This window comes from Calidris pugnax, unplaced genomic scaffold (genome assembly GCF_001431845.1).
Source record: "Calidris pugnax isolate Ruff unplaced genomic scaffold, ASM143184v1 scaffold153, whole genome shotgun sequence".
NCBI classification, from domain to species: Eukaryota; Metazoa; Chordata; class Aves; order Charadriiformes; family Scolopacidae; genus Calidris; species Calidris pugnax.
Window position 1 is genome coordinate 4,551,880 of NW_015090999.1, and position 23,896 is coordinate 4,575,775.

The 23,896-nt window shown below is 37.3% G+C and overlaps 1 long non-coding RNA gene across 1 annotated transcript; it reads right to left on the minus strand.

The window, feature by feature from the left end:
• Positions 1–2,656: 2,656 nt before the first annotated feature.
• Positions 2,657–13,680, minus strand: LOC106895860. Its single transcript, XR_001413526.1, has 3 exons — positions 13,389–13,680; positions 12,786–12,789; positions 2,657–2,667 (listed from the first exon to the last, which is right to left on the minus strand). It is a non-coding gene; the product is annotated as an uncharacterized LOC106895860 (long non-coding RNA).
• Between the last annotated feature and the right edge of the window lie 10,216 nt (positions 13,681–23,896).

A 23,896-nucleotide genomic window follows, 5' to 3' on the forward strand; every position in this document is an offset into this window, starting at 1 on the left:
AGGGAGGAGATCTATACTTAAATACAGCTGTGTGGATTATGCTCTGGAGGCAAGTGGGTCCAAAGGAGAGCCACGAAGATGATCAGAGGGCTGGAGCACCTCTCCTACGAGGACAGGCTGAGAGAGTTCGGCTTGTTCAGCCTGGAGAAGAGAAGGATCAAGGGAGACCTTATAGCAGCTTTCCAGTATCTGAAGAGGGCCTGCAGAAAAGCTGGAGAGGGACTTTTTACAAGGACAGGTAGTGATAGGATAAGGGGTAATGGCTTTGAACCATATGAACTAGGATAATTTTACTCCATAAAAATAAAAGGTCCATAAGAATTCTAGTGACCATGGACAATTTGGAGATGTAACAAGTATCTTACTCATTTATAATATTATTTTAAAATCTAAGAGAATCACGCATCAATCTTAAACAAAAAAAATAGTTACAAAATAAGTTAATAACAAAATTATAGGTTATAATTTCCTCTTACTGGTTCTTCCTTTTTTCAGGCATCCTTAGAGTAAGCACAGGTATTTTTCAAAGCATATATATACACAGCACACACAAATAGTATACAGCATGCACAGCAATTACTTATTGACTAATACTCATTGCAGATAGGTAGGACTAATATTGTATTAGGCTAAGTCTGAATACTGTTAGAGCTACCAGTGTAGGCAATGCCCAGGTCTTTATTGATTGGGGAGGTCACTAAACTGGGGATGCATTGGTTGAATTCCTGACTTTTCACCTTCTGCTTTTTTAATTAAGGTTTTATACTATTTGCATCAGTATTTTTCTCCTGCGTCTATAAGCTGATACATATTACTGTCTCAACAAATCCATTTTTATTTGTTGTCACTATTATTTTACATGGCCTTATATTTGCTCAGTGCTCAAATTTTTTTTTAATTTTTTTTTTTCAGTAAGGCTGTGGAATTTCTGAGCTGTTGGTTACAATATAGCCAAGAAATTTTTGACATTACCATTGCTTGACTGAAAAAGCCCATTCCTCCAAGTTGTAACTTTTTATAACAGTGTATCAGCTGTAATAAAACTTTTAACTATTCTTGAGGTGAAAATTCTGCTCAAAATTGGAGAAAAATAAATTACTCCTGCAGCAAACAATATACTGGCACAGGGACCACATCTTGAAAATTACCAAAAGAGATTAAAATTGTATTTTTTCTAATTCAAAGCCAGGACACATACTTAGGTCCTGCATATTACATTCGAGCAAGACAGTCACAGCATTTCTAGTTATTTTTTTGATAATTATGCATCCTCCTGACATTTTTATTTTCTTCCTGCCTCCAAAAATGAAAGCAAATAGGACAGAGAGAGTAAAAGTCCTGAGGTTTTCTCTGTAATTAGTAAGGGATGAGAAGCTATTCTATATACGGAGCACTTAAATTAGATGCCTGCTCTGAGTAGCTCTTCGGAGGAATCTATCTTTCTGCATTGCTTATATGAGAATCAATGCAGACTACCCTTCTAATTTAGGTACATATATTTGGGATTCATCTGCCCTACTTTAGGTATCTGAAAGGCATACAAGTCTTAATTAGTCACTGTGGTCTCACTTTGTAATAACCTCCAAGGACAATTTACTGCATAGGAAAGGGCAGACGAATAGGTCTCTAGAGATGCCAGTATCTTTTTGCAAGCTACAGAAGGAGCTTTGGGTTATCAAACCATTGTGACCTTAATTCTGTGGCTCATGTAATGGCATCTGTCCCACTGAGGATCTCTAGGGCATCTGGGACATCTATGTAGAGCTAATAAAGATCATACAGGAAACCCATTCTCTTTCAGACCCTCAAACAGACACCAGGCAGAATAATAACCTGCTAAGCCTGAAATGGCACTAAGAACGTGTCTCAAGTCCAGAATCTTGCCACAAAAATTGAATGCTATTCCAGATTGAGACAATTTAATTTAACTTTTCAATGTGCAAGTGTCTGTTTTCCACTGAGGAAGTGATGGTTCATATGGCATCTCCATAAGAAAGGCGTCAGCATCCAAGGCTAACTATAGGATTTATTGCATAAAGGATAGGAATTATAGAAAAGTTGATAGCAATCTTCTGTCCCTCCTGATGTGGGGAAGCCCAGTAGTTGCAGCACTGGACAAGCCCATCTTCACTGATCACAGCATGCTGCATGTTGTGGTTTGGGCCAGAACAGCCACTGAAATGAACGACTGACACTCTCTGACCTCACCTCCTTCAGGGAAAAGAGAACATCCCCCAGAAGGGAAAGGAGGAAGAAAAAGAAAGACTTCTGAGTTTAAAAAAAAATCAACTACTTTACTAAAATATTAATAATGAAATAATACAAAGAAAATAATTAAATATATACAATATATACAAAACCATCTCAAGCTCCCAGGATGACAATCACGTCTCTGGCAGGCACTAGGAAAGTCCCAGACTGGACTCGGCAACAGATGGGAACTGGATTCCAGATCTGGATTCAGGAATATAAGGATCGGGATCAAAGGGAGACGAACAGAGAGAGTCCTCCTTGGATGCCGCAATTGAAGAAAGAGGGCTGACAACTTGGTCCCTCAGCTTTTATAGTGAGCATGAGGCAGATGGGATGGAATACCCTATTGGTCAGTTTTGGATCACCTGTCCTGTCAGTTCCTCCCCACAGAAGTGACCCCTCTATGCTCTTCCGCTTCCAACCCTCCAATGGGGCATATAGCAAAATTAGCTGACCTTGGTTGTTATAGCAATAAGTATAAGCTAGAGCCTCTGTCGTGCCATTCCTCGGCATAAATTATACACAATCAGGTCTTATCACTCTGGAAGCGGACTGTGTCTAAAAAATATGCTGTTAATTTCAGAGAGTTCAGTTATTTAGAAGAGGCTTAACTGAAAAGTAAAATTACTGAACAGAAAATTGGTTCTGTTTTACCTCAAACCAGGACATGCAAAGAGTTACTGGCTGCGGTGAGGTTCACCAGCACAAAATTCTTGCTAGCAATAGAGATTCTTCAACCACTAATAGCATTATCTCTGCAATATGGACTTTGGTCTGAAGAATCTCTTGGACAACACACTTTAATATCCTAATCTCATTAATAAAATTACAGTTCCTGAAGAGGTGTATGTAATATTTCCAGTAGAAAAGACAATGCAATATACACATACTTATGATTATATGTACATTGAATACATGCACATCAACGATACATTAATTATATGCACTTTGATTAATTTTACTATTATATACCTTGATCAAAGAGCTGTTGCATGGTACCTAGGATACATTTTTATACTCCTGAATGGTCATGGGTATTGTCTACACACAAATTATGTGTACAGCTTTCCATTACAAGCACCAGACTTCTTGGGCTTGATTCATTTGCCTGAAGAGATACGGCAAGTGCCATTCGAGTCCTAAACTATCTTTTCTAGCCTCCAGCTCCATCTTCATGGAGGCATGTATCTTCTATATGTTTTCTCAGATAATCTAAGGAACCTCAAATAGCACTAGAAGGAATTTTTAGTCAGCAGATCACACTCACAGTCTGTGCAGCCTAGAAGGCAATCCATCACACCAACCACTGTGGTTTAGGTTCACTTGTCTTAACTATAGAGAAAAAGAGCCATTGTTCCTGCCCTAGACTATCTAATTGGCTATCTAGTTGACTATCTAATTGACTATCTAATATACCAGTATATTGCTATACAGGACCTATAAGTACATGTGACATTCTGGAGCAGCTGAAAACTTAAAAGGTTAACTAGGATTTCTCAAACACTGTGAGACCCCTTTTTTAGGCAAATTAATAAAACTTTATATGCCTACTTTAGAATAACAGAATTGCTCCTTAGCCTCCACTAACTGATGTTCATTTACTGTATTGGGAGCTTAGACACCCAAATCACATGAACCTACCTGTATTGGGACACGATCTTAAGTGTCTGAAATGGGAAGAGAAAGATTGCTTTCTCCTTAAAATCAAGTGTATCAAGTCTGGCTGAGCTGAAGTTAATATTCCATAGAAGCCCTCATAGTGTTGTGCTTTGTATTGGTTACCAGAAAGATGTTATCACACCGGTTTTGGCTGTTACTGAGGAGTGATTGCACAGCACCAAGCTGTCTCTCCAACATTCCCCCTGCCTCATCCAGTAGGCTGGGTGTGGGCAAGATCTTGGGAGAGAACACAGCCAGGACAGCTGACCCAAACTAACAAAAGGGGTATTTCGTACCATATGATGTCTGCTTAGCAAAAATTGCTACGAGGAAGGGAGGAGGGGGGAAGCATTTGTTTCCAGAGCAACTTCATGTTTCAATACAACATTTATATATTTTGTTCATTTTAAATCATACCAGATTGCTAAAGACCTTAAACTTTATTAAAAGTATCTGTCTGCTTGTTTGATTTATTTTTTCCCAAAGCAGTGCTCAGACAAGATTGATTGACAAAACTGCAAAATATACTTACTGCAGTTATCTGGGTTCAGCAACAGAAGCACAAATTAAAATATCAAGAGCATTAGCTTTGTCTACATAGCCCAAGATAGAAACTTATCTTGGGCTATGTGGCTGAAAAACTGTGGCCAGAAATATAAGTCAGAGGACTACAGAGAATGAGAAAGAAGGCAAAAGACAGCTTTAACTCTGTATGACAAAGTAATGTAACTGGAAGAAGGAGGTTGTTTTTTCCTTCCTACATTTTGATTTTACTAATTATTTTTTGAAAGCAATAGCAATGTAATGAAAAATTCTTAAACACTCCTAGAAGCAAAGGCTGGTAGGTAGCCTCCTGTTTTTCAGGATAGAATAATATCTACGTCACTACAATGCAGCATTATTTTCCTTCTGACCCATTCTCCTCATAGAAGGGCATGACAATTTTCTCTCTTTCAGTATACTGGACATTTGCAATAGCACAAACAAGATTTTTTTCACTAAAATTATGCTACAGAATATTAGTTGAGGCTGATTACATTATATGAGGAAAAAAAACCACCATAATTCACCCTTGAAAAGTGATTTTAATTATATATAGTGGATAGAGCCTTTATTTACAAATAAAGGTAATTACCACTTAATTTCATATGTAAACATGTAGTAAAAGCCAGCTCTTAGAACCCATCTAAATTTTTACTGTGTGATATGTATGTCTGTTAATAAAAGATTTTAACAGTGCCTTTCTAATTTGCATCTTAGTAAATGAACTAGGTTTAGGCAGTTTCATATCTAAAATCATATGTTTTGAGATGTATGCATTATAGAAAAAAATCTGCCAGATATAAATAAAAAACAGACATTAGAAGAATAAATTTTGCAGTTATTCAGAGCTGTCTACTTACCCCTAAAACACCTCATACATGTACACAGATCATGATACACACAATACAGCATTTTTATATCTATAGAGATGCACACACACATATTACCTATACAGATATTATGGTTCATCGAATTTCAGCACTGCATCTTCGCTAGCAAACATCCACATTCTAGATACTACGGACCTAGATAAGAAAAACTGTGTGCTGAAACTGTCAAGTATTCAGCTGGTCATTGTTTTTTTGCCTTATAAAACATACTCAGTAATTAAGTTGTAGCTACTTAACATCTTTACCACCACTTTTTTCTTAAGACAGTTGCAACTACCTTTTCAATGTGAGTATACATTATGTTTTTATTTATTTAAATTTTTAACTGTTAGTGTACCGGTATTTAATTTTTTGGGGCAGTTTAAAATCGTCTCTCTTTTTCTTTCTGAAAAGATAAGCATACTGGATGTGATAGGCATATCGACCCTTAGGCAGCTATCGCCCATTTTTAAAAAAACAAGCCACTTAATTATTCATCTGAGTGTCAAATTTTCCTTTTTCATTTTTGACTATCGAGAGCTGACAACTGCAGGACCATGATACTAAACCGATTTCATCTTTCCAACATACATGACAGGGTCACTTGTTTCATTGCACTCATCTGATGTGATGTCTCATGGAACTCGACGAATTTGATGCCTTGGTAAAGAACTAGGATGAACTTATGCTGACATCTGTCCATCTTTATGATAGACCTTAACAGAGAAACAGTTTGTTGACCAGTTACACTATATATGAAAGATAATTTCATACAGGCTGTGCACTAAGTATCATCACAAACGACAGGGGAAAGCATCCAGGATCAGAATATTTTTGACAGGAAACAATGAGAAATGAGACAATGACTTACTTGTGTTTGCAATGTTGCTTATTTTTTATTATTTGTATACTATACAGATATAGATCCCCTGTAGTCAGCACTGGTGAGGGCCCCTTACCACAAAAAAGACATTAAGGTGCTGGAGTGGGTCCAGTGAAGGGCAACAAAGCTGGTGAGGGGTCTGGAGCACAAGTCTTATGAGGAGAGGGCGAGGGAGGTGGGGTAGTTCAGTCTAGAGAAAAGGAGGCTGAGGGGAGACCTTATTGCTCTCTGCAACTACCTGAAAGGAGGTTGACAGGTGACAGGACTAGAAGAAATGGCCTCAAGTTGCGCCAGGGGAGGTTCAGGCTGGATATTAGGAAAAATTTTTTCACTGAAAGGGTTATCGACCATTGGGATGGGCTGCCCAGGGAAGTGGTTGAGGCACCATCCCTGGAGGTGTTCAAAAGACGGGTTGACATGGTGCTGGGGGACATGGTTTAGTGATGTTTTTGGTTTTGTTTTTTGTCAGAGTTGGGTTGATGGTTGGACTAGATGATCTTGAAGGTCCCTTTCAACCTAGATGATTCTATGATTCTACTTTAATTTTTTTTTGTTTTCATACTCCACCCACGGTAAACTTCAAGGTAAGCATAATCATTTTAGAATGGTTTCCTATGCTAATCACTGAAAGCAAAGACTCCATTAAAGAACACATATTCTTGGTGGCTTCAAATATAGATGGATACACAAAAAATCAAACTGGTAAGAGTTAAAAAATAAGGCTTCAGTAGCAAATTTCAGTAAAAAAACCCTCTCATTCAATATGATAACTTCTGGCATCAGATATGATGATACTGATATGGAACATTTTGAAAATGAGACATGATAGTTGAATATATACATTTTAGTGGTGAGGGAAGTGTTCAAATTGATGATGAAAACTGATTTGATAACAGTATGCTCCATTAAAGAAGAACCTGCAGAATACTTGCTTTGTTATAAGCCTTTTCTGGAAAGTTTTTATTCTGCCATTTTTAGTAAAGACATCAGTAAACTAAATATTTCACAGATATTGTGGGCATAATTAAGGAGAGAATTTTCATAAGATCTCAGTAAAGCAATCACTACAAATAGGATTGCAGTAAAGAAATAATTCAGTGTTTTGCCAAGTGATTATTATGTCAATGGCAGTAGTGATAACTGCTATTGAGCCTACGGCACATTTAAGCCACAGGAGAGCTTGACATATGTGACAGCATGCCATTTAGAAGTACTGTCCAGATGTTATCCCTGGGGAAGGTTTCATTTTGCTCTAGTGGTTTAAGGAAATGTTGAGAAATGCAGGTTACAAGCTGAGCAATCCCCAGCTGCGTTATATGCATTTGTGTCTGAGCCTATTATAGCTCTTCCATTTATGTTTGATAAAGCTGTGTTTGCTGTTGTTCTACCAAAGTCATTAAATATTCTCAGCATTGTGCAGTGATATCACTAATTGAGAAAAATGCCATTAAATGTATTTTATTTTCATTTCAGCACATCACAGTAACAATTACAGTGGAGCCAGAGTTCATGCCTCTGGCACATATTCACAATTTCTCCAACTTCCAAGCTTGCAATCATTTTATATGCTCAAATCTGTATCATCATGATGTTAGACGTTACCCATAGGAACGAAAATTATGAACAAACATTAGAAACCCCCTCCTACCACCATGAATCTTGACAATGAGAAGGCTGTAATTTGCAAATTTCATAAGACATATTTAAAGCACCACAATCAATACTCAGCTTTTAATCTGTTCTAAATATAGATACTGTTCAGTGGCAGGAACTGTATAAAGGCATTGGTTTTGTCAAGGGTTTTATCAGCATGTGGGATAGGGAAACAATATTTAAAAATACTCCTCTGAAAGAAATATAAGCACACCTAATCAACAGGTTGGGAACTTCCTCTCCTTAAAACAAACAAAAAAAAAAGTAAAATAAAATTAAAAAGGCTAAAAGTTTTTCCTTCCTCTTAAGTGGAGAAACCTGGGACTATAGCAGATATTTCTTGGTTCCCATCTTTTTATCACAGTCATTCCTTTTTAGTGGTGCGGGATACTGTGCTCATAGTCTGAGGATTCAAAATCCCTGCTATAGCCTTTCAGCAATGCTACTATCTAATAGCTTAGAATGTAAGGGAAAAATTTCTTCCTAAAATCTCACCTTTTGCTTTCAGTTATTTAGAGGTAAAAAACCTGACCCCCCTAATGCTTTGAAAAGTGAGTGTTCAGACTACCTCCTGTATTTCATCATCAATAAGATACTCACTCAAGACATGTTTGTGAGTTTGGAGTGAAAATGAGGTTAATTGCCAACATGGTGTTAAAGAGGCATTTAAGTAAGTTTATCTCATAGTATAAAAATAGCCTGAGAGTTCGGTGTTCATCATTATGACCAGCCGTACCTGAAATACTCTAAGAAAAAGGAAGATACAGAAACAGAAAATAAATGTCCCAGTGGAAGGAAAAGACAGAAGTAGGAATTAAGGGGGAAAAAAAAATGAAAAATAAAAAGAAAGAACTATTGACAGGTGAATCAGCTCAAGTCTTCCTGGAAGATCCAGAAAAATAGAAGACTAGAAGTTCATATATTGATCTCTACAACTACCTGAAAGGAGGTTGTAGGGAGGTGGGAGTCGGTCTCTTCTCCCAAGTAACAGGTGATAGGACAAGAAGAAGCAGTCTCAAGTTGTGCCAGGGGAGGTTTAGATTGGATATTAAGAAATTTTTTTACACTGAAAGGTTTATTAAGCATTGCAACAGGCTGCCCAGGGAAGTGGTTGAGTCACCATCCCTAGCAATATTTAAAAGACGTGGTGCTTAGAGATATGGTTTAGTGATGGTTTTAGTTGGTTTAGTGTTAGGTTGATGGTTGGACTAGATGATCTGAAAGGTCCCTTCTACCCTGGGCAATTCTATCATTCTATATATAACATAGTATGTCAGATTCCAAGTGTCAAGACTGTACTAGCTGTTTTTTAGCAAAGGAAACTCATAGCTCCATCAGCTAGTTGGCTGGTTGGAACATTTGCTGATCTTGGCAGTAATTATTGCAATACTTCTGATCTGAGGAACAGTGGGACCAGCAAGAAAATGAGTGTGCTTATGTCCCAGGGGAGTATTTACAGCACTGTTTCCCTGCATTCACTTCTATTTCACAAACACCACCTTTTCAAAAAAGGCCCCAACGGTGGCTAGAGAATCCAACAGTTAGTTTGTCCACAGCTGAATGGAGATTAGTCCACACTTAGAGAAAGTTAGTAGCATCTATTTTCTCTCACTCTTAAAATGAAAATATTAACAATGTGCAACTGTTTCTGTATGAATTACCTGAACATTTATGTTTTAATTTAGGGACATGGCTGAGAAAACAAACATTGCATTTTACAGGCACTATTTGTTTACTTGCTTAATCTTGAAATCAGAATCAAATAAAAGTATTCTGACTTATTAGATACAAAGAATCTCTGCATTGTCACTGTGTGCCATGAGGTTTTTTTTTAATGAATATTTCTGCTGCAGAATTTAAACTTTCCATATCAATCTCAGTAAACATAATTTACACAATAAAGAAAATTTCTGCCAACATGCAGGTACCTTTTTCTGCCATTTTTAAAACCAAGAATCTCTGTACTCCTGTCCAAAAGCTACTTTGTTTAAAAATAGTTCTCATTCTCTCTATATCTATATATCTATATTCCTATAAAGAAGCTTGAATTAAAACATTTTCATTAAATTAGAAAATTCTAAATGACAAAATAAAACTTTGTATTTTATACTTACTCATAAAAATACATTTTGCACTAGACTTTTTTATGAAATGTGTTATTTCAACTTTTACGCAGACTTAATCTACAATATTTTTGACATTTTTCATGTTACCATTAGAGCACTCGTCCAATTATTTTTAAAATCTGAGTAAAGTGAAATACTGTTTTTCAAAGAAAAAAAATCAAGGTATGTTCTCCAAAAACCCAACTGTTTTTTATTAAAAATAAAAATAAAAATCATGTTTATTGTACCAAATATCAAAATATTGTGTATGAAATATTACCTAATATTTAACTAAGTATTAGTCAAAAAGATTCAACATCCAAAAAGCGAAAGGGTAGTAGACTAAAATTAGCAAAGGTGAAGATGGTCTTTGGAATAATCAAGTAAATTAAAACTGTATATACTGTGCGATAGGAAAAAATGTAAGTTCTTAAAATACACCACTGGATACTGTATTCATTGTATGTGTCAAGGTTTTGGTATTCCCCTGCAACTCCTGGAAAGGGACCACAATGGAGCAGGTATTTACACACAGTCTATAGAGAAGACCATGCCAGAGCAGGCATTCATGCTGTAGCCCGTGGAGGTCACCCCCGCTCCCTCCCTCCCATGTAGGAGCAGGTGGATATTCCTGAAAGAACTCCGGCCCACACCAAAGTTTTTTTTTTCCTGAAGGATCACAGCCTGTGGGAAGAGCCTAGGCCAGGACAGGGCATGTGAGAGGGAAGGAGTGGCAGAGAGAAACCGCTATGTATTGACCATACCCTTGTTCCTCCCCGTGTCGCTCAGGAGGAAGGTGGGGAGAAATCTGCAGTGAAGGAGCCAGTTGAAGTCTGGGAGAGTGGGGTCTTGCTTTACTCTTTGTCTTTTCTTCTCACTTCCCATATCTGTTTTAATCAGCAATAACTTAAATTAATTTTCCCAATGTTGACTCAGTTTTGCCCACTACAATAGCTAGTAAGCAATCTCCCTGTCTTTATCGCAACCTACAAGTGTTCTCATCCTATTTTCCCCCCCATCCCACTGAGGAGGGGGAGTAAGCTAATGGCTGGGTGGGCATTTGGCCCTTAGCCAAGGCTACCTCACCTCAAACGTATTCAGTTTCTACATTATGTGTTCACCATGTCTTTGCTTACATTCACTTCCTCCAAATATAACATTAATTCATATTACAAAGCAAATGAGTGTTAGAAGAATTAAAATCAATTGTGATGTGCAGGCTACATGGTAAAAACCAACATAATAATATAGGAAAAAGAACAGCTAAGGCTGTTAAAATATCCTGTCTCAAAGCAGTAAATAGGAAGCAGGTCTTTCTGTAAATACTATCATAGAAAGTAATCTTTTAAATACACACATTCAGCAACACATGGTCTCCAAATTGTGTGATATAGAAATTGTCACTGCTAACAGTAATTTTTAGTAATCAATTCCAAAATCAAGTAAATAAACTTCATCTCCCATAATGTGAAGGCTGTTCCAGTAATAAACATCAATGGATGTTTATTTGGATAACTAAGTACCAGAATAGTACTGTGACTACTTCAGTGTCCCTCAAAATGCCTTTAAAATTACCTGTTGATGTATTGAGTGTATTAGTTTTCCCCACTGGTTGTGTTTCTGGTGTATTATAACAAAAATTATATATAACAATATATATTGTTTTTTATATATATGTTATATATATAACAATATATAACTGAAAAGCAAGAAAGTAAAGCTAGAAACTTGTACTGACAAACATGGGATTAGTTTTGAGTAAGAAACATGAGGAATTCTTCAAGACAAGGGATAGAACCTACAATTTTTTACGTATTTCCTTTTCCTTGTTCTTGATATTTCTCTTTAACACTTCTGCCCCTGCACTCCTTTTTTGTCCTTCCCACCCTTTTACTTTTGTTAGCAAACCGTTTCACTTTGATATAACATTTTCCAATTTGCCTAGGGTATATACACCACTGGCTGTGTTGAAAACGTGGGAAACTTCTGCATTGTTCATAGGTAGTAAGTGCTGTCAACAGCAAACTTTATAGCAGACAAACATTAAGATTCTTGTCAAAGAAGTCTCTAAAATAGCAATGTATTAAATACAGAATCACAGAATTTCAGAATGGTAGGGGTTGGAAGGGACCTTCTGGAGATTATTTATTTCAATCCCCCTGCCAAAGCAGGTTCACCTAGAACAGGTTGTACAGGAACACATCCAGGTGTGTTTTGAGCATCGTAAGAGAAGGAGACTCTACCACCTCTCTAGGCAGCCTGTTCCAGTGCTCTGTCACTCTCAAAGTAAAGAAGTTTTTCCTCATGTTGAGACGGAATTTCCTGTGTTTCAGTTTGTTCCCATTGCCTCTTGTCCTGTCATTGGGCATGACTGAAAAGAGTGCCTCTTGGCACCCATCCTTTAGATATCTGTAAGCATTGATGAGGTCCCCTCTCTGTCTTCTCCAGGCTAAACAGACTCAGGTCTCTCAGACTTTCCCCATAAGAGATGCTCCATTCCCTTGATCATCTTTGTAGCCCTCCGCTGGATTCTCTCCAGTAGTTCCTTGTCTGTCTTGAACTTGAACCACGGAGCCCAGAACTGGACACAATACTCCAGATGCGGCCTCTCTTGATGCTGGCCACACCCTTGTTAATGAACCCCAGAATACCTTAACATTGTGTTTCAACTACTTAGAACTTGTTGCAAATTAGCATAAATTTATATGGCTATGTAAATCTTGCTAAATCTATGCCAGCAGAATAAGGATACTAAACAATTAATACTTTAGACAGATAACCTACATAGCATAACATAGCAGTGTATCTTCTCTGCATAACATCTCTCTGCCCTGACAGTTGTGACACATCACTGCTACGCATCTTTTTCACTGGATGATAATTTTGACATTTATGTTGCCAAAAAAATATTCTCTGGGGGAAAAAAAAAGGCAAAAAATAGGCAAAAAAAATTTCAGTCAGCTAAGGCTACCAGAAAAACAGGCAGAATTTTAACCACTGCCTGTGAAACTGAGTATCTAAGACTAACCCAATAATGCGACAGGCTGGGGTTCCGCTACTTGAAGGCAAGTTTCTGATGGTCAGCAAACTAAGATTAATGCCTTTTGAGAACGTAAATCCTCAAACACAATCTTTAAGAGGTTTTTCAGGTAACTCTGTTAACCCTAATTCATCGTGTCTGTGATCTTTATTCCCCTACCCCCACCTTCCATAAGGTGGCAACCCTAAATACATTCTTGTCGGAGTGGGAGACGGACCCGGAGTAATGATGTAACCTCAATATGAGTATGATCATTCTCCCTTTATTCATGTTTTTACAAAGTATATATAGACAGGCAAGCAGAGCACGCGCTAGCGGTAGCTATACGATTGGCTTACTATCTCTGTTCACGCGACTAGAGCGCTCACACAATTGGTGTAGACCCCTTGTCCACGCGCAGCAACATTCTCTCATCTTCTGGATGCGGTCCCGTTTATCTTATCTACCAAGTAGCTGCTGCTGCTTACTTCTGCTTTTCCCAGGAGAGTTCACGGTCATCTCCAGGCCTTTATCTACATCAAAGACTGGGTTGCTCATCGCAATAAAGTCGTGGCCTTTTTCACACAGCCATTCCTCCACACATTCTCTCTGCTGTGTTGCGTATTTGGAAAGTGAGTCTCATCTCAGAAAAGTCTACATAAGCCCTTACTCCCGCTACTTCATCTCTCGCAATATTTTCTACTATACTAGTAAGCCTGCTACGAGGAAAAGTTGTAGCATTGTGAGTCTTAATTTAAATAGATAAAAACAGCTGTCATAAAATATAACCAACCAAGGGAACGGAAAAAGAAAATAAACATTCTCACATTCTAATACTAAGAAAATGTTTCCATTAGACAATCAAAGAGCAGTCTCCCATAATTCTTATTATGTCTTATTTCACTGTATCTTATAAATTCATGTAATTTTAAATTAAAGATTGTCAGGACTATGTCATGGACTATGGTGACAGCTGATTCCCTTTCAATTGTCTCGCAGTCCATAAAGTAGATCTTTATTAACATACAAAATAGAAAAAAAAAATTGAACAGCTTATTTCTGATACATTTTATCTTCAAACCAAAGGGATCAGGAGTTATCAATAATTGAATGATGACTTGGATTTTTCACTTTTATATGGTGTGATTAAAAATACTTTGAGAATAGTAATAGATATACATGGCAATTCTTTTCACAAGCAGCTTAAACTTTATTTGTCTCTGTGTTCTTGTGTGCAAAATAGCAGCAGAGGTTCATGTCCTGAAAGTCAAAGGAGAGTTGTGTTGGGAGTATATGTTGTGTATATTGTGGGGATGTCACTTGTTTGATTTGTTGGTTTTGGTTTTTTTGGAAGGCTTACCCCCTACTCCCCTCCCTCTGATTACAAGAGTCTTTCTGGTCTCTTTTTTAAAGACTACTGGACTAAAGTTCAATGAAGTAAATGCCAGAAACTTTTGACCACTGATACATACATAAAACGCTGGATAGCTGAGCTTGTTATACCAGATTGAGTCATTTTACTTGATTTTGCTTTCAATCAATACCTCACTTACTTAAATAATTTTCTTGTAATCTATTGAGTTTTAAACAGGGGAATGTTACCAAGCAAAAAAAACCCTGTATCTGATTTCTCTGGGTTCAATTAACTACCATCTGCACAGAGAAGGGGACAGTACTTTACACTGACAGCAGACTACATGAAATGAATTGTGCTGTAGGGTGACAAGCCATCTCCTGTTCAATTCTTGTTCTATAAAGAAGTCCTTTCAACTCTTCATACAGCTGCTTATGAGTTTCTGTCATGTGTTCACTTTGTGATGGTGACAAGAAATCAAACAAAGAGAAGCCAGGTCTCTCATACCCTTCAACATCTTCTTGCAAACATGCTAGTAATTACAGACCTATAAATATAGAAATATGTCATTATGCAGACCTATGGATAACAAAAGATATCAGGATTCTAACTTGTGGAAAATGTTAACTGGAAAGGAAATGAATATTCACCCAGACACTCAGCACCCAGTACACACAATTCCAGAATCCATCAGAGTTTTGCCTTTGACTTCTGCAGGGACAGGATTTTCTTGACATGCCTTTATTAATCTTGCTATAGTTCTGCATGAGGGCATGGAATAATCTTATACACACATATTTCTGTAGATTGGTTCTATTCCTTAGATCTCTTTATGCAGGGTGATATATATTTTCCAAAAAACAAGTTAACAACCACTAAAATTGGTGATGCTTCTTACTTATTGTGTTTGCTCCATCCAGTGAGTATTTAAATTAATGTTGAACTCTCTGTACTACTACATAAAGTACACACATGAAAATTTGTCAGGAACAGTCAGTCCTGTAAGAGTTTTGCTCTTTGCACAGGTGCCTGATTCAGTTTTTGCTTGATTCTTTCAAGGTCAGAAACGCTCAAGAGGCTTAAGAATTCTAGAGAGCTGTATTTTATCACTTCTAATATTCCTTCTGCCCTTTTTTAGATAATTACCAAAAGCATAAAGAATTTCAGCCATTCACTGAAAAATACTGGTTCAAAGATCTAAGACTGAAATATCTCATTTCTGTATCAATATTGCATTACCAGTTACTGTGCTATATTATTGATAACTGTGACTAACTTCTTACAACTTCAACCCTATTTCATGAACTGACATGAAACAAATACAGCTAATTCAGGATATGTAATAAGAAAACCATTGTAGCAAACTATTAAACAGGGTTGTTCTTGAATAGACTTTTATTACTCACTCTGAAAAGCAAAAAAAGTAATCTTAGATATGGATTTGGATTTTCAAGATATAAAACAAACAAACAAACCACAACCAAATCCTGTAACTCACAAAAAGGAAAAGATGTAGGAGACAGAAAAAGTAAAGAATTTTTTGTTGGTTTTTGGAAGAGATTTTAAAAGTCTTTAATAGTTATTTTATTAAATGCTTAGTATTCCCTGTACTTTTTGATAAGAGCAATAGGACACCGGACTTCGCATCAGGATACTTGGTTTCTATTTTCTCAGCTGCTCCGAGACTGACCTTAGGCAAATCATTTCAATTCTCTTAAGTTTCACCTCTGCCTTTCATTCTTTCTTCTTGTTATCTCTGTAGATAATAAACTATTTATTCAGTGCAGCAACTGTATCTTCTTGAAAGTAAAATATCTGGAACTACAGATATTCAAGTCTGGTAAAAAGGTCTAGAATATTATACACCTAAGTATACAACTCTATTGCTTTCTTTAAATTTATTTTACATTAGCTTTGGTGCTTTAGACTCACAAACTTTCTTTTGTGAGATAAGGTCTTTTAATTTGAAAAACTGAAATTATTAAAAATGCATATTCATAAGGTACCAAATCTCTCATTTAAGTGTGTTTCATATTTGCAATATTAATTCAAAATGGAAGGGTGTCACCATTTGGTTAATCCCCACTCAAATACAAAATTGGTGACATAATTCCCTTGAGACACCAAGACATAAACATTGCACTGCAAATCCTAAGAGACTGAGGTACTGGTGAACTAAGAGTAAACATACCAAAGAGGGTTTGGCATGCTCTGTAATACAAAGTTGAAAGCCCCTGAAAGGTACTGGGTCAGAAAAATCCCAAACACCTAGATAAAACACACATGGAAAAATTCTTTTGCACCAATGTGATCTTTCTAGATTGATTTACTACTTAAAAATCAAGAAGTAATGCTTAAAAAAAGAAGCAGATGAAATCTTATAACAGCTGTAAGTAAGTGGGGTAGAATGAAGTGTGTAAGATTCTCATTCAAGAACTGTAGACTTGCTGCTGGGAGCATGGCCTGTAAATAACTGTGGTAACAAATAGCAACAAATAGCAGCTGTGGGTACACCAACTCTGGGAAAAAAAAATTACAAGGGCCACCAATTCTTCATGCTTTAGCGCGTAAGCTGATCATCAGCTGACATCCACAAGCAAAGTGCCTCATGGTGTCTTTTTACACAGTAAAGTAGATTATGAGCTTTTGTGACTTTGGAACAGCAACCACCATTGAGAACAGCCATTGATATAGTACAGGACTGATGAGACCATTGCTCCAATTCAAGATTACAGTACTTATAATACATGTTGCATCTTGCTTGCAAATTTAAGACTGACCAGATGCTAGGTTACCCACTGAAGCTAATTAAATGGTCTGTACTGAGAAAAATATTTTTAAAAAATGAAAATTCAAGGCATAAATAAAAATTTTATTTAATAGAAACACTTGGTTTTTAAACTCTTACAGGACACATTCAGCCAACCAGGATAACATCGGGTAATTAACGAGATCATTAGAGGAGATTCTTCCTTTGCCTACAATCGTCAAAAAGTATGTTTCTTTGAGAAGAGTTGAAGTTATGTAAGTTTTCTCAGTCAAATTAGGAAGTGAGAACAAGATTTACCTTGAATAAATACAGTGAATGGGTGAGTTAGCTTTCTGTGGTAGAAACCAGAACTTTTTATCCTATCCACTGCAACAGCTGGTAGGGAAAAAAGAAAACCAAACCACAAACAAAAAAGTGAAAAGGTCGAGTGTTGCTTTTGCTCAGGCCTACTTTCTAGCTAAAAATTCTTACCACTTCAGTGCCTTGTTTACATAAGCAAAGAACACTGTAGCTCCAGAGTCTTACTACCACTGAAGTAAAAAGACTAGGCTTCCTACAAAGTTGGGTAAAAAACTGGAAAGCCCTGAGTAGTGTCAGGCTGGTTTTCACAACTGCATTTTGAATACAATTACCTACAGCAATTCTCACAGGAGTCAAAATTTAGCATTCATTTTGAGAAGGAGAAAGAAAAAAAAAAAAAAAAGCCCCAAACAAATCACAGGGTAGCAGCAGTGGAAGTCAGTGATTATGACAGACTGAGTATGACAACTCCAACATCACCCTAATAGGCACTTGATGAAGCAAAAGAAAACATAAGCATATAATGTAGTTAGAACAATATGCAAAAAAACCCCAAAATAATAATTAAAAGATAGGCTTAAGTACTGCATACATATATTAGGTATATTTGCAGATATCCAGTGCCTTCCATTAACTTAATTGTTAATCACTTGGATTTAAAGCCCTCTAAAGAATTGGACATTATGCTGTATGTCATAAATTCATAGTGTAATTCTCCTGTGAATTTGATTTATAGTGATGCAAAATGCACATAGTTGAGAACCGAATGAGACCTTGTTATATACAGATAAGAAAAGCACTGTCAAGCTTTTCCAACCAGAAATTAGGTCAATGTAAGAAACATTCCAGGAGTCTGCCACCCTAAGTGAAACCATGAATGTCATAAAAGGGAAGCTATAAATTATTTTAGAAAACAACTGGTTAATGGCATGAACTACTCTTAAAACTCAAGAATTAGATTTTTACCCAAATTTATTTTTTAATCTCTAAGAATAGATTAGATAAAGTAGATGACCAATTTATTTTACCTGCTTGTATGTCTCTCTCTGTCCAAATCAAGACTCATGGGTCCAGAAGAAAAGAATAAACAGAAGAACTTAATTGTATGGCCCAGTGAGAAGGAAATAACTGCAGAAGGCTGGGCAGGAATGTCTTTGGTCTCCTTTTTCTATGAACTAGTTCTGTTCTTCTTCTTTGTTATTATTTTTATCATTAGCACAAAGAACATTGTGACCACAGGAAAAAGACTTTATTAAAAAAACCCTTTTTGGGTACTGGTTATAAACCAATAAATTACATGTGCCCATGAATGCACCTGGGCACTGGAGCCAGGTGGCAATGAGCAGTGACCATTGATCCTAGCAAGTTAGCTTCCAGAGCTGTGTGCCTGTATGCAGAATTCATCTTGAAATGGTCCTAGCAAATTCTAAAGCTCATCTTATACTCTATCATTTTCTAAATAGAGACAACTCCACTGAGAAAGAAAACATTTTATGGTGTACAGTGCACATCAGAGGTTCATCCTGCTTCAGAAATGATACTGTGTTCTTCTTCTGCCCCCCAAAAAGAAAGTCCCTTAGGGTGCTTTTTTATTTCACAAATACTACATTTCAAGAAGATGAACCAGATAAACAGGCAACACCCTCTGAAGATTTTCTTTCTATATCTTTGCCTTAACATATTTGAACACATAATATAACATTCATTCTAAGAGTGTTTTTTACTAATTAGAAGCTTTACTGTTATATTGATATTATACCTTCCCAAAAGGGGCGGAGGGAGTAGGAGGAAGTTGTACAACTGTATAACTAATGTACAACTAATACTTCTTTTTCAGAACCCAACTGTCACCAGAATACTTTTTATTAGAACAGATCTGTAGGAGGTTTTACTAGCCTCTAAAGAATGCATGTTAATAGCTTTGTAAAAAACATGTAGCCATTATATGATGCATAGAGCTAGAACAAAATCATCATGCCCTAACACCAAGAAATAACCCTTTTCTAACAAGTAATATTCAAATTGAACTAAAGAGCGTCATTTGTTATTAAAAGCACCAAAATAGAGAATCAAAGTCAAACAAAACATATTCCCAAGAGACAAACATTTCATGCTTCAGAATGCAGCAATTGTAGCCTAAAAGATTTAAAGCTTTGCTAAACAACTTTATGTTCACGTTTAGAAGCAAATGCCTTGAGAATGGCAATGACTACTTATGCAAACTGATTTTCATACTGAGTATTGCAGTCTGATGTACAATTCTGGGAGCTAGTCTGTCTTCCTAATCTACTCTGGAAAAATACTGGCAGAACACAGTGGAAACACGATACTCTATTTTTTGTATGCAAAAAGTAGTCAAATACTTCAGTCCTTCCTTAAATTATTATTTATTCAAAGCTTTATTTGAATGTGAAAGACTGTGACCATGGCTGAATCAATTCCTATGCACATTGCTCAGATCCAAGACTATTTCAAATATTTAAATGAGTGGTTCTCTTTAGCACAGGATTAGAAATTTCATCTTCATACACTAGTAAAGGGAATTATGCTGCTCAAAACAGACTTACTTAAAAAAAACCTTCCATTTCTATACGTAAGCTCAATAACATAGCTTGGTAATATTTATACTTCAGTATACATGCAGAAATACCAATTACTTTTTGGACTCAAAATCAGCTCCTGGCAGAAGCCCTGCCCCCTCCCAGCAGCTTCAGGGGCCATTTGCCCTGGAAATTACTCCTCTCCCCAGTCATCCGCTCTGCTGTGACTGGCTGGCTGGAATGTGCATTTCCCCCCTTCCCCCCTTAGGTTTACGCTCGAAGTACATCTCGCCCAGGCAGGCCTTCCCCTTTGTACACAAGGTGCACCATTTTGGTTTGGTGGTCGTTTAATACTAGAGAGCTGTTGTTGTGTTAAATGCCATACTGCTTTGTGATTGGCTGATGGTATTTCTTGATACTAAAACACCATGTGTTCTCAGGCAGCACAGTGATTGGCTGGCAGGACAGGCTTCCCCTACCAGCGTGCCTGGATTGAATGCAATGAGGCCCCCACTTTCAACAGGATAGTTCACCATGTGTTTTTATACTCTGTGACTGGCTGGCAGATGCTTCGTTACATACATGCTCTCAGGCAGCCCTGTTATTTGTTGTCTGCTTCCTTTGGACAAGGAAGTGCTCAGATATAAAAAAAATAGGTATTTATATCCGATATGTACACAGAAATATATATAAAGGAATGTACAAATAATTATAAACAGAGGCACTATTTTTAATATGTACTTCTGTATGTCTATATAGGTGAATATATTTTTATTTATGTATGCATTTATAAAGCTCTAGACATTAAACACATATAGCCATAGAAACATAGGTATAAAATGGATAAAACATTATTTCCTAGGAGCCAATGGAATGAATTATTAAAACTTAAATGTTAATAGGAATTAATTAAACAAAAGGCAGGTTCAGGGTCCCCCACTTTACCAGGCTGCAGAGAAAGCCCTCATATGTCTGCAGTGGGGGCGATGCTTCAGAAAGAGGTGTCCCAAAAAGCTAGGAGGGGCATGGAGAGTTGGGAACATGACTGAGGGCTGTGGCCCCCTCATAGGAAGCCCACCTAGGGGCCCCTGGTGTAAATCCCATCATGTACAGTCCTTTGAGCCAGGTTCAGAGGCCCCTGCATCCAGGCCCAGCCCAAAAGGATGCAGTATTATTGGGGCAGACTTTGGTTTGCATGGCAACAGACAGGCAACACTGCCTGCAAAAATGGAAAACCAGAACAAAATACAAGCTTCAGAAGAGCACGTGTGTGGGGACAATAAGGAAAAGACCCAAAGGGGATTGCCAAAAAGACTACATGAACCAGAAGAACCAGTCCATGGGACCATGAATCACAAACTGGATTTTGAGGTGTCACACACAAGGGCAGTGTCGGGGGGGACTGCATTTCACCATGGTTGGGGGGGATCCAACTGCCTGTAAGACCACTATGGGGTGTAGACTGATGCTATACATGTTTCCTTGTCCTTAGGCTGCAAATAGGAAGCAGCTGTCATTTGAGGCTGTCCTGATTACTCAAAAGCAGCAAGACCCAAGCTTTGGGACATAGACCACAGTCGCATTCTTTTGGAGACCACAGCCACTGCAGAAAAGTAAGTGCGGTAAAAGGAATAGGGGTGTTGCAGAGCTCAAAGACCGTGATGATTACCTGGTAAAGAGGAGCAGCTGGCAAGATGCTGGTACTAAAAGGGCTAGCTGTATATCATTGGTACATCTACTGTTGTCCTGCAGTAGCTGTGCAGTGAGAATCCTGTTTAGAGTTTGGTTTTGATACCTGTGGCAGTTTTTGTAGCACTTCAGAAGTAAAAGAATTACCAGATTTAATAGGACTGTGTAGTAGCAGTTGTGATGTTCAGGCTGTCATGGAGCATTCAGTGAAGTATCTTCACTTCTATTCAACCTTCAACAATGTTAATTTGTTTAAGGCATTCCAGCAAAGTTCAAAAGTCTTTTGGGTTCTGGGATGTCATGGTTCAACCCCAGTAGTCAGCTAAGCCATGCACAGGCTCACTCCACCTGCAGTGGGACAAGGGGGAGAATCAGAAGGACAAAAGTGAGAAAACTCATAGGTTGAGATAAAGGAGGTTTAATAGGTAAGACAAAGCTGTGCAAGCAAGCAAATAAAAATAAAGAATTAATTCACTCGTTCCCACTGGCAGGCTGGTGTTTACCCACTTCCTGGAAAGCTGAACTCCGTCTCCATGTGTAATGGTTATTTGGAGACAAATGCCATAACCGAGAACACTCCCCTTTCCTTCTTCCTTTTCCTCAGCTTTTGTTGCTGAGCATATTATGGGATATCCCTTTGGACATTCTGGGTTAGTTGTCTGGGCTGTGTCCCTTCTCAACTTGTGTAACTTCAGCCTACTCGCTGGTGGGCCAGTGTAAGAAGCAGAAGAGGCCTTAATGTTATATAAGCACTGCTTAGCAATAGCTAAAACATAGGTATGTTATCAAGACTTGGAGTCACAAATCTGAAACATAGTACCATACAAACTGCTGTACCAGCCAGACCCATTATATGGTCAAAACAATTTTGGCTCTCAAAACAGTAATAAAACCTGTAATGGAGTAATGATTAAAAATTATATATTTATAGAAAGGTTTTCATTAACAGAAGTGGCTCCTTCCAGCTTCTTGAAAGAGTCAACAAGTGTGTGATTAAGACAAGTCTGGCTGATAAACTTGAATTTCTAAAAGATACCAGCAGTCACTGAAAGCTTTTAAAGATAAGCAGCCTGAGAGAATAGAGCTATTGATAGCTAAATAATTGGTTAGAAGTTAGGAAACAAAAGGTCAGAGTAATTTTCGTTTTTCACAGTAATGGAGATAGCTGCTAGGACCACTAAAACAATCCCTGCTAGAACTCATGAAGTTCAGCAGTCATAAATGATGTAGAAAAGAGGGTGAGGGTGAATAGAAGATGAGAACATTTTCTGATGGTAATTGAAAAGACTGAAAATGAGGGACAAGTATGAAGTATTGCAAAAGACTCATATAAGACGTAGTGACTGTGCAAAAAAAAAAAAGTAAGTGACTAATAGGTGTACTACAGATCAATGTGAAGTGTTGCAAACAAAACAAAAAGCATCACTACAACATCATAAAAATCCATGATATGCCTTAATACCAATGATGAATAACTAAGTAGTTTGAGATTCTTTAGCTTAAGGCAAAGAAATGATGGACATGAGATACCATACAAGTCTATAAGGTCATGAATGGCAGAGTAATTTTCCCAGTTAAATAAATGTGAAACACCAAGTAGAGATGGCAGTTTCAAAACAAATAAAAGGAGGCAACTCTATATAAAATCTTTAGCTAACCTTTAGAACTCCATGACAGGTTTTTAAGTATTTTAAAAGCACTGAGACTCAGTAGAAGACTAGGAAGTGATACAGAAATCCTTAGAAATCTATTAAATACGAAAACATCTCTTTGAGCTTAGAACGTATCAGACTGACATAGTCTTGTCAGTCTGAGGTTATATGGATAGGCTGAGGTGATATGCTGGAAAACTATCACTGCATGCTTGTTCTGGTTTTATATTCTTTACTAGGTTACCATGTTTGACTGCTGTCAGAGATAGGATCATGAGCTAAATGTACTTTGGTGTGATGAAATATGGCCATCTTATGTTCCTATGGCTGGTGGTGTTTCAATTAAATGAGATAAAGATAACCAGGGCTTCATGTAAGTTCTACCTGGAAAGTGTAGTGAGTTACTCAAAGATGATTAAAAGGCTTTTACATTAAAAAAAAATAATAATAATTGGGCAATAAGGATAGTTATATTTTCAGCTGCAAAAGCTCTGTTATTAAGAAACTCAAGTTAATGAAAAGGTTTATATACAGCCCTTCACCCTGTCCCTCCTTCCTACCAGCCAATTCAGCAACCTCTGTAGAACTTTCTTAGATGGAATTTTTT